Genomic DNA, 9,426 nt, shown 5'->3' on the forward strand with positions numbered 1-9,426 from the left:
GAAGAAATAACGCAGACGATCTTCGGCGCCTACGCGTATACGAAGATTGTTGGAGACAATGAGCGGGAAACCATTAGTGACCCCGCACGTACGATCTCCGGCTATGTAAGACGATCGTCGGCGATTCGCGCGACCACGGACGATCTTCGGCGCTCACGCGTGTGCGAAGATCGTCGGCGCTCGCGCACGGAAAAACCTCGGTGCCCGCGCGCGGATGATCTACGAGGATCGCGCGCGCACGATCTACGAGGATCGAGCGCGCACGATCTACGAGAATCGCGCACGGACGATCTACAACGATCGCGCACGGACGATCTACGACGATTGCGCGCGGGCAACCATCCCACCCATGGACGAGCGGAAAAACGCCCGAGGACGAGCGAGAAACCGTGCGTGGATAATTCGCGATAATCGCGAGAGCCTCAATGGTCGCGCGCGGGAAATTATCCCGCGCACGGAACGATCTTCGGCGCTTACGCGCATTATGAATGTCGTTGGCGCTTGCGCGCCTAGCGCCGGATCCGAAGACCGTCGGCTATCGGCCATAGACGATCGCGCGCGGGACGATCTTCAGCGCTAACGAGCGTTATGAAGATCGTCGGTGCTTGCACGCGCGTATCAGAAGATCGTCGGCTAACGATCTTCGACGATCGCAGAAGGGCCTCGAAGATCGCGCGCAGGAAACCATCCCGCGCGCGGGCGATCTTCAGCGCTTACGCGCGAGTGAATATCGTAGGCCTCTGTACGTCTAGAACGCAAAAGAAGATCGTCAGGAGAGCGCGCACGCTCGCTTGGTTGAAGGGTCAGCTAGCTCGTAGATCAGGAACTGGGATGTGTCCCTAAAAGGGAGGGCATCCCCTGAAGAGGACCAAGGAGGTCTGTTACAGAGCCGACGATCAACTGAAGTACAGTGAACCCTCGCTACTTCGCGGTTCGACCATCGCGGATTCACCACTTCGCGGATTTTTTTCATAACCCATGTCTATACATATATTGCGGATTTTCCGGAAATATCGAAAATACCGCGATGTGACCGATGGTGCGAGATTGGAGAAAGTAAGGAAAATTGAATCATGATTGATTTTCAATATAAATGAAACTTTGAGGAGCAACAAAGATATCATTTGTTAGAGAGATAGAGAGAGGTAAGGAATGGGAGGTAGTGAAAAGTAGCCCACACAGAGAGAGAGAGAGAGAGAGAGAGAGAGAGAGAGAGGTAGAGAGAGAGAGAGAGAGGTAGAGAGAGAGAGAAAGAGAGAGAGAGAGAGAGAGAGGGGGTTTAAATGTAATAAACAAAAAAATTTGATAGGTTATAACACATTGGTGCTTATGTAATATCAACTGTATACTGTAGACGGTTTGAATAAGTTAAGAAATGGTATAAATGATACTTTGTTAGTGTATTCGTACACACTCAAGAGCGGCAGCTAGATGACAGCTGATCTAATCACAGCCAAAAGTATAAAAAAAAAAAGTCAACAATACTCGATTTTTAAAACACACCCGAAATTTAAAAACAAAAGTACACGCTTTCTTAATGTGCAATTAACTATTTAAAGAGTGGCAATTTTCTAGAATAAAATGATATTTCCCAAAAAATAGTGGTTTGCTGATGAAATCGGATGCCGTATTTTTAGCTATGATTGAAATGGATGTAGACTCGGCCTAATTATTTCATTTCGTATTTAATTGACACTAAGAAAACTAATTTTAATTTCTTCATCTAAATGTAAGTATTGTATAACACGAGAGAGAGAGAGAGAGAGAGAGAGAGAGAGAGAGAGAGAGAGAGAATCAGCTGTTGTAAACAAATGGCGTGTTTTTGTTTCGTGAGAATTTCATCGCCACGACTTTAACAACAACATACTGTACTGAACTTTACAGTATTATACAGACTACTGTAATATGATAAAGTAAAATATTTGTAATCTATTTTATATGAAATGGGGCTATTTTTGTTTTGTTTAAAATTTACATTTACGTATGTAAAACAACTCTCTCTCTCTCTCTCTCTCTCCTCTCTCTCTCTCTCTCTCTCTCTCTCTCTCTCTCTCTCTCTCTCTCTCTCTCTCGTAGATTGTTTTCCTGCTTTGCTACGTATGTATGATTTTATATAGATACGGTAAATAATATTTGTAATAACATATTTTATAAAAGCTTTTACTGTAATATCATTATTTATCACTTTCATCATGCGGGTTAAATTCCTTAGTTTGTTTACTGAGCGTACTTTATGACGCCGTCGTTTCAGGCGGCGTCATAAAGAAAAAAATTTCATTTGGAAGTCCTAAGAAAAATTAAGTAAAACATTAGTAATAACCAAATCAGCATACTGTACTGAATAATCAATATAATTGATGCAAAAACTAACCTATAAACAGATGTGTAAATGCGTTTGTTTCTTCATTAGGATCAGAGATAAACGTAAACAAAACATTGGTTGCCATTTTTTATCGTGCTTTTTGGCGTGTTTAGGAAACGTATGATATAAAATCGCCTTTAATATTTGTGCCTGTTTTAGTTTAGGGTACTGGAGTACATGCATTAAGTGTTCTGTACATTAAAGGGTAGTTTGTTAAAAGTACTACGTACAAGGGAAGGTTTTAAAAGTCTGAATATACATGTTAAATAAATAGGTAAATATGGTGTTATTACTTCGCGGATTTTCACCTATCGCGGCCGCGTCTGGAACCTATCTACCGCGATAAACGAGGGTTCACTGTACTGCTAAACACTCCGAGGAGTGGTCTCTGTGAGGGACCTTTCCCGCGAACGGGAGAGGTATCCTTCGTAGAAGAGACTTAGAGACACCGCAGGCTATACCGCTGGTGAGCGCCTGTGCGCTATCTCAGGAACCCAACAATGTGCGCAAATGCGCAGGGAACGTTGGTAGCAGCCTACATGAATTACTGGAACAGGGTGTCTCTGGAAGGCAGTCTCAAGAACAGCAGCCGAGCGCTAGCACGTAAGGGAACGTTGGCGCGTAGGGGGTACCTGGCACTTAAGGGACTTACTCACAATGTGAGAAAGTCTCTCCTGCCCCGAAGGGAGGAGCCCGTTGGATAACGGGGGGCGTGGGCGCCCAAGGCGCGTCAGCAGTCAGGAACGGATACGGCAGGCAGCAGGTCCACAGAGGGCACGAGAGACCAAAGGTCTAACGTAGCCTGAGTAGAGGGGCCCCGAAGGGATTAGTTGCAAGACCCCGAAGGGTCAGTGCAACGAGAAACCGAAGTTTCCCCGTCACTAATCACCGAAGTGTAGAAGTGACTAAAGTTACGAGAGCCCAAGGGAACTGCGAAACTAAAGCTCCGAGACCCCGAAGGGTCAGGGAAAGAGAGAAACCGAAGTTTCCCTGTCACTAAACACCGAAGTGCTAGTGACTAAACAGCAAGCTGTTTCAACAGGAACAATCCTCCGAACAGGAGTCTCTATGAGTGGCCTCTCTCGAGAACGAGAGAGGTGAGCACTTCGTAGAAGAGACTGGCGATGGAGCCCCGAAGGGCCGTGAGATCAGTTGACGTAAACAGGAACGATCCTCCAAAGAGTGTCCTCTCACGCGAACGGGAGGAGACACTTCGTAGAAGAGACAAAAGGAGCAATCCTCCGAAGAGAAGCCCTTAATGCGGCCTCCCTCGCGAACGAGAGAGGTCCAGACTTATCTTGCAGCTGCTCACCCCTGGAACGTAACTATAGAAGCGACCGCTCAGCCCCGAGAGCATAGTCGCTAGTACCATGGTCCGGCCTTGCAACCGCTCAGCCCCTTTAACAAGTCACAAGGGCGGTCGCTCAGCCCCAAGAGCATAACCGCCTAAGGACCAGGGAAGGTAAGAAGGGAAGTTAACAACTACCCAGGAGGGATACCTCCTTATCCTTCTAGGATGCACTGAAGAGCTGACAGTAGTCACGGGGGAACTTCCAAGAGAAGCGAACGCCCCTAACGATGTCCTAGAGAGACGGCGGCGACAGCCGACTCCCCAGGCATAAACAGGACAGCTCTGCTTCAAAGGCACACAACAGGCACGAAGAAACGGCATCGTAAACTGTAAAATAAAAAGAATAATTATTTAACAGAAATTCCCCTGGGTGAAACTCCGAAGAGAAACCCCGAGGGAAAGTAAAACATAAGAACGAAAGTAGGTATGCACCCTCCTCCCCCACTGCGGGCGAGGGGGGGGACGGAAAACTTAACAACAAACAGAAATTATAACATTATAATTATGCAACTGAATTTAAATGTTCCAAGGATCACAGACCCCCGAAGGGACGTGTTCCCCGAGCTTAAAGGTAAAAATACAATTATATTCATAAAAATAATGGAGACAAATAAAACGAAATAGCGACTCGGCCTGAGAAGCTATCGTAGGCGTAGTACGGAGTAAGAGGTGAACGACCTCGTGAGAGGGGCCGTACTCCACGAAGGCAACCATGGTGGCCTAGGAGTGAACGGCCGTGACCAACAAGAGAATCGTGGTGGCCTGGCTAAGCCGGCGATCATTCTCGTAACGTACACAACACACACCGCACAACACCGAAAGCAAAGGAAACTTACTATTTTCTATACACAAAAATATATATAAACATCAATAATGTTTAAACATACAGTATGAAGTATAAGAAAAGGTAAGTTAAAAAGACAAAACAATAATGGATGGCAAGTGAGGATGGGAGCGGACACACCTCCGATCGCCATCCGAGCCAAAAGTAAAGTGAGCCTTTCACTGGTGTGTAAGAAGGGGAGTGGTAGCAAGCTACCCCTCCCTACCCCCCGCTAACTAGCGGAGGGGTAGTAAACCCTTGTTAAAATTCTTATGGCTCGTCATTCAGCTACGCCGAAGTAATTACCCCATGTAAATAGCGTGGTTTCTATTTCAGTTACGGAACAAAAATTGTTTATAACACCTTGAGCTCCTTGATGGACAAAGTAGCAGATGGTGAGGGCAGAGTTAACCAAGGATAAGCCTGGGAGGATTGACAAAGAATGACTGGCTCTCTCTTTCATCTACCCCTCCTACGGAGCAACAGCTCCTACAGTACTCTGCAAAGCTGACCTCCAAGTATCTGCAGGTATAACCATTTCCATTGTATAACCTAGTATAGATAACTATACCTGTTCCGTCCCCATACCCACTGGCGAAGGGGGGATTGGGTACCATCTCTGGTTACTTCTAAGATTCCTACGTTTCTGAGAATGTTCCCATAGACTAGTCACACTGCTAGCATCACACAATCACCAAAATTGCTGAGGCCGCTAACCATGCTTTGCCCGTTATAGAGTTCAATTACGTTAAAATAAGAAAATATCTTAGCTAAAAAGCATACTGCTCCTCTTATTTAGGACTCCGTGCAGAGCACTGCGGAGGGAGATGGGGAACCCAAGAAAAGATAATAAGGACATTTGAGGTTCTAGCTGGGTCCCCTTGCACAGTATAAAAAAATCGAAGGGTGGTGCCCAGTGCCTAGTTCTCTTGAATGTTTACCTTTTGCCAAGATTTCTGAGTATTCCCCCATTTTATCTTATTGTGTTGTAAATGTTGGAGTGTGGTCAGCATTCGGACATTAGGCAGTCTGTGTGCTACATCTGGCCACACTCCACAAACCTCTACAACGTATAGTTTAGCAAGGTGTAAGGGTTTCTCTCTGTTACGTGCGGAACACATACAGGAAAACCCCGGGTCAAAGACCAGGCAGTTGGTCAGGACTTCCATGCTCCTAACGGGTGAGTCATCCCTATTGAATAGCGTAAGATTTGTTAGTGACGGAACAAATGACAAATTTGGAAGAAATTTGTACTTCCTATTGTATGCTGCGTGAGTGACAGCCGCTGACGCGTTGAGGAACGTCGAGAAACCTCCCACTCTAAATGTGTTGGTGATCGCTGACGTGAAGCTTAATGAATCGATGATTGTTGAGAAAGTGTGTCTCAGCATCGAAGAGCGATACCGCGAAAAAAAAAACGGAGTCGATCACTACCGCTGAGCGAGAGGCTGGGCGGTTTGTCGATGACTCTCGAGGAGGCGATTCACGAAGGAGAGTGAGGCGGTAAGTTTGAAAACTCTCCAAGCAACAGCAGAATGCTGGCTTGTCGAGCGATGAGTGGGCGATTCAAGAGAGTGACAGTCTACTTGACGCGTGACAATGTAGTGGAGAACGCTGTTAGGTAGGTGATCGGTGACAAGCAGACGATTTCCGAGGTGGTGGATGAGCAGGAGATTCTCAAGCTCCCAGTGATCCTCGTGTAGCAGACGATTTACAAAAAGTCAGATACGCAGGTGGTTAACGAGTTGTCGGTTGTCCACGATGACCAGGCGATTTACAAGCTTTTGGAAGCGTTGGCGATTCACGCTCTGCAAGTCGATGGTGAGCCTGTCGAGCAGATGTCTGGTGTGACAGAGAACGTTGCTGACGAACTGCTGAAAGTTCCGTCAGAGAAATGTGACCCTTGTAAGGAGACATGCTCAGAAAGAAATTGTGGACGATCCTTTGCAGGGGATGAACGAGTCGCTGTTCGTTGAGATAAGTACTTATCAGATACAAATCGAATTATTTTGAAAACCATCAAAATTGCCGTGAAATTTATGTTGAACGAACTCTGTACCCTGACACGCACACTCTCTCTACTGTAGTTCCAGTAATTCACTGCAGATGGCATTTTGATTAATTCAACAGTTTTAGCGGTGGAATGCTGAACTAATCCGTGGGCAGAGCAATTTGAAACGACGCAATCACACCCCACTTGACCTGGGATATTGCAGGAGGCCTTTTCCAAAATTCACACGGGGTACTGGGAGCATTAAGCGTGGGTCAGAGATGCTCATTCTCAACCCACGAGACGCGAAGATGGCAACATATCAGTGAGAGATCGAAGATATAAACTTGTGAATCATTTAACAATTAGATTAATCCAAAAATCATTAAGATTGTGAGATTTACCCATATTCATGACTTTAAAATTTATTTGTATAAAATGTGACTTTTGGGGGATTATTCAGTTGACTGTTCAAAGTGTCATTTTGGTGAAATGTGTTTTAACTATGATGGAAAATCAATGCACATTGGCAATCACACATTTTTGGAAGTCCTAATAGTTATTGCCTAAAGGAAGATTGCCCCTAAACATGGCAGCTTTTCTACACATTCCAAACTATATTGCGAAAAAGTGTTTATTATTTCAGCCTGTTTTGCATATACAGTAGTGTACCTCAGAAAATGATTGGGCCATTTTTCAAAGATTTTGCATCACATTCGCTCGTGGAATGGTACAACTTCTGCCGGGACATGTGTGGATATTTTAATGATGGACAGCAAGAAGATTAGCGGCCCAGGAAATATCTTAAAGATAGATGAAAGTAAGTTGACGACAAATGGGTGTTCGGCGTGTTTGACCGGGAAACACGCGAGTCTTTCTTCAGGGTTGTCGAGGATCGTTTGGAGACGACATTAATCCCGATATTATTAGAATTTGTTCATCTTGAAACTCCCAAATTTTTGGACTGCTTTCCGGCTTATAGCAAAGTCAAGGATAAATTTCTGACACTTCACTGACAAAGAGAGAAATAATTTTAAGTTCGATCTCAGTGTGCACACGAATACGTTGAATCGCAATAGCATGCCATTAAAAATTCTGTAGTAACAAAATTTGGGACACAAACAACTGTTTGATAGCTACTTAGCTATGTACATTATTCTAAATCACTATTTAAAGGATACTCGGTGTAAACTAAAGGCATTTATGGAATCAGTCAAATGTGTTTACCTGCTCAATATCCGTGATTTATAGGAAGTCCTGGTCTGTCCCAACACCCTATTCCTTCTTCACTAATTGCCGGTACATCCTACCAACCACACATACACACACATACAAAAATTGCCCCTTGGAAAGAAGAAAATACCACTCGACGATTCCGACTACACCGACTCGAGTAATTTAGCCCCTTCAAAGGCTATGCCTCTTCCCTGAAGCTGAAACTGAAGTAATGTAAGTAAGCTATATTTGTTTCTGGAACCTTTGTGTATCAGTGGCCAGTTCCTCCTGCGTGCATAGAAAATTAACAACAATTAACCTAAACTTCCCCACCTAACTTAACCTATAAGCCATATCCTCATCTACTTTACCTACCTACGACCTCATTACACTGTCGTATGGGGTTCTGTAGTTTGTTGGGACAAGTTTAAACTTATTGTAAAATATTTTTCCTTTACGAAAAGTGATTGTGTTACCTTGCTAGGAGTGAAGCAGCTTACGAGTTAAAAACAAAGTAGGCTAAGAATACAGCAATGTAAGGGGGATCGCAGGGAAGAAGCCCCGTTAGGTAAGTAGGTAAGGACATGGCTTGTAGGTTAGTTTTGGTGAGGAGGTTTAAGTTGGGCGGCATTCTTGTATAGTGGTTTTGCAGAGCAACGGGCAAGGGTTTGGTGGTACGACGACGGCAACAATTTGCGTACATCTAGAAAATGGGAAGAAGAATCCCATTTTCTATGCCACCTGGAGGACCTGTCCATCGTTATACAAGAGCTCCTAGAGGGGAAATTAAATAACGTTTAATTGCAAGTGTATCGAACCCCAGCGAAGCGAAGACCAGTAAGTGAATATCTAACGTTAGTTCATTAACCAACATAATCGTTGAAACAATAAAATATGGGTAACGACGAAAGGAAAGATTCTCGTTTTCTATGCGACCAGTAGGCCTGGTAACAAGACCATCTACAGTCGTACTCACTTTAACCAAGGCAAATGGATATTATTAGAGCAATGTTTTGTTGTCACTCATATGACGATACCTAGAGGTAAAACTATTGATACGGACGGGACAATATTTTTGAATGGTAACTAAAACAAAAACGGCCTGGAATGCTTTTAAGGTATTAGCAAATATTGAAACAAAAAGGAAGTTTTGATTAGACACAGAAATAGTGAAAAATAAGACTAGCAAATAACTCTTGATATTTCTCGCTATTAGCCACAAAAATTGATATTTTAAAACCGCTTTTTATTAGACCTTCCGAGTGGCTTACCACCGTTGTCTAGTCAAAATGATTATTAGCCAAGGCCTACTATAATTTAATAGGCCTACCACGTCAAATATAACCAGGATATACATGGAACATGTAAAAAGGGTTTTGAATCGTCCAATTCGCCAATAACGAACAAAATTCGAGTTTCCGTCTCACGTAAACAATCCAAAATGAGACTCGGGGAGGAGGGACATTTCATAATTTCATTCACAAAAACAATAACAAAAACCATTAATAAATAACAAAATCACTCACCTTTTGATCCCTAACGTCTCAGCAATCCATCAATAACTCATGAGGGGGCCGTCATAGCCCTTTAGAACTAAAAAAATCACTTATTTCCCGTATTGTTTATTAAAAGTGATTACGATCGCCATGTTTTTGTAGAGCATCTCTCCCACCAAGCAAAGTATT

At 44.0% G+C, this 9,426-nt stretch overlaps 1 protein-coding gene across 3 annotated transcripts in view; it reads right to left on the bottom strand.

Annotated features, from left to right (window-relative positions):
* Nucleotides 1-9,426, bottom strand: part of LOC137624385 (death-inducer obliterator 1-like) — a 124,334-nt gene extending 114,908 nt beyond the window's left edge. For all 3 annotated transcript variants that reach the window (XM_068355121.1, XM_068355129.1, XM_068355114.1), the window contains exon 1: nt 9,268-9,426. The gene's annotated coding sequence lies outside the window, so the exon portion shown is untranslated. The remainder of the gene's footprint in view (nt 1-9,267) is intronic.

Source organism: Palaemon carinicauda, chromosome 2, assembly GCF_036898095.1.
Source record: "Palaemon carinicauda isolate YSFRI2023 chromosome 2, ASM3689809v2, whole genome shotgun sequence".
In the NCBI taxonomy this organism is placed as follows: domain Eukaryota; kingdom Metazoa; phylum Arthropoda; class Malacostraca; order Decapoda; family Palaemonidae; genus Palaemon; species Palaemon carinicauda.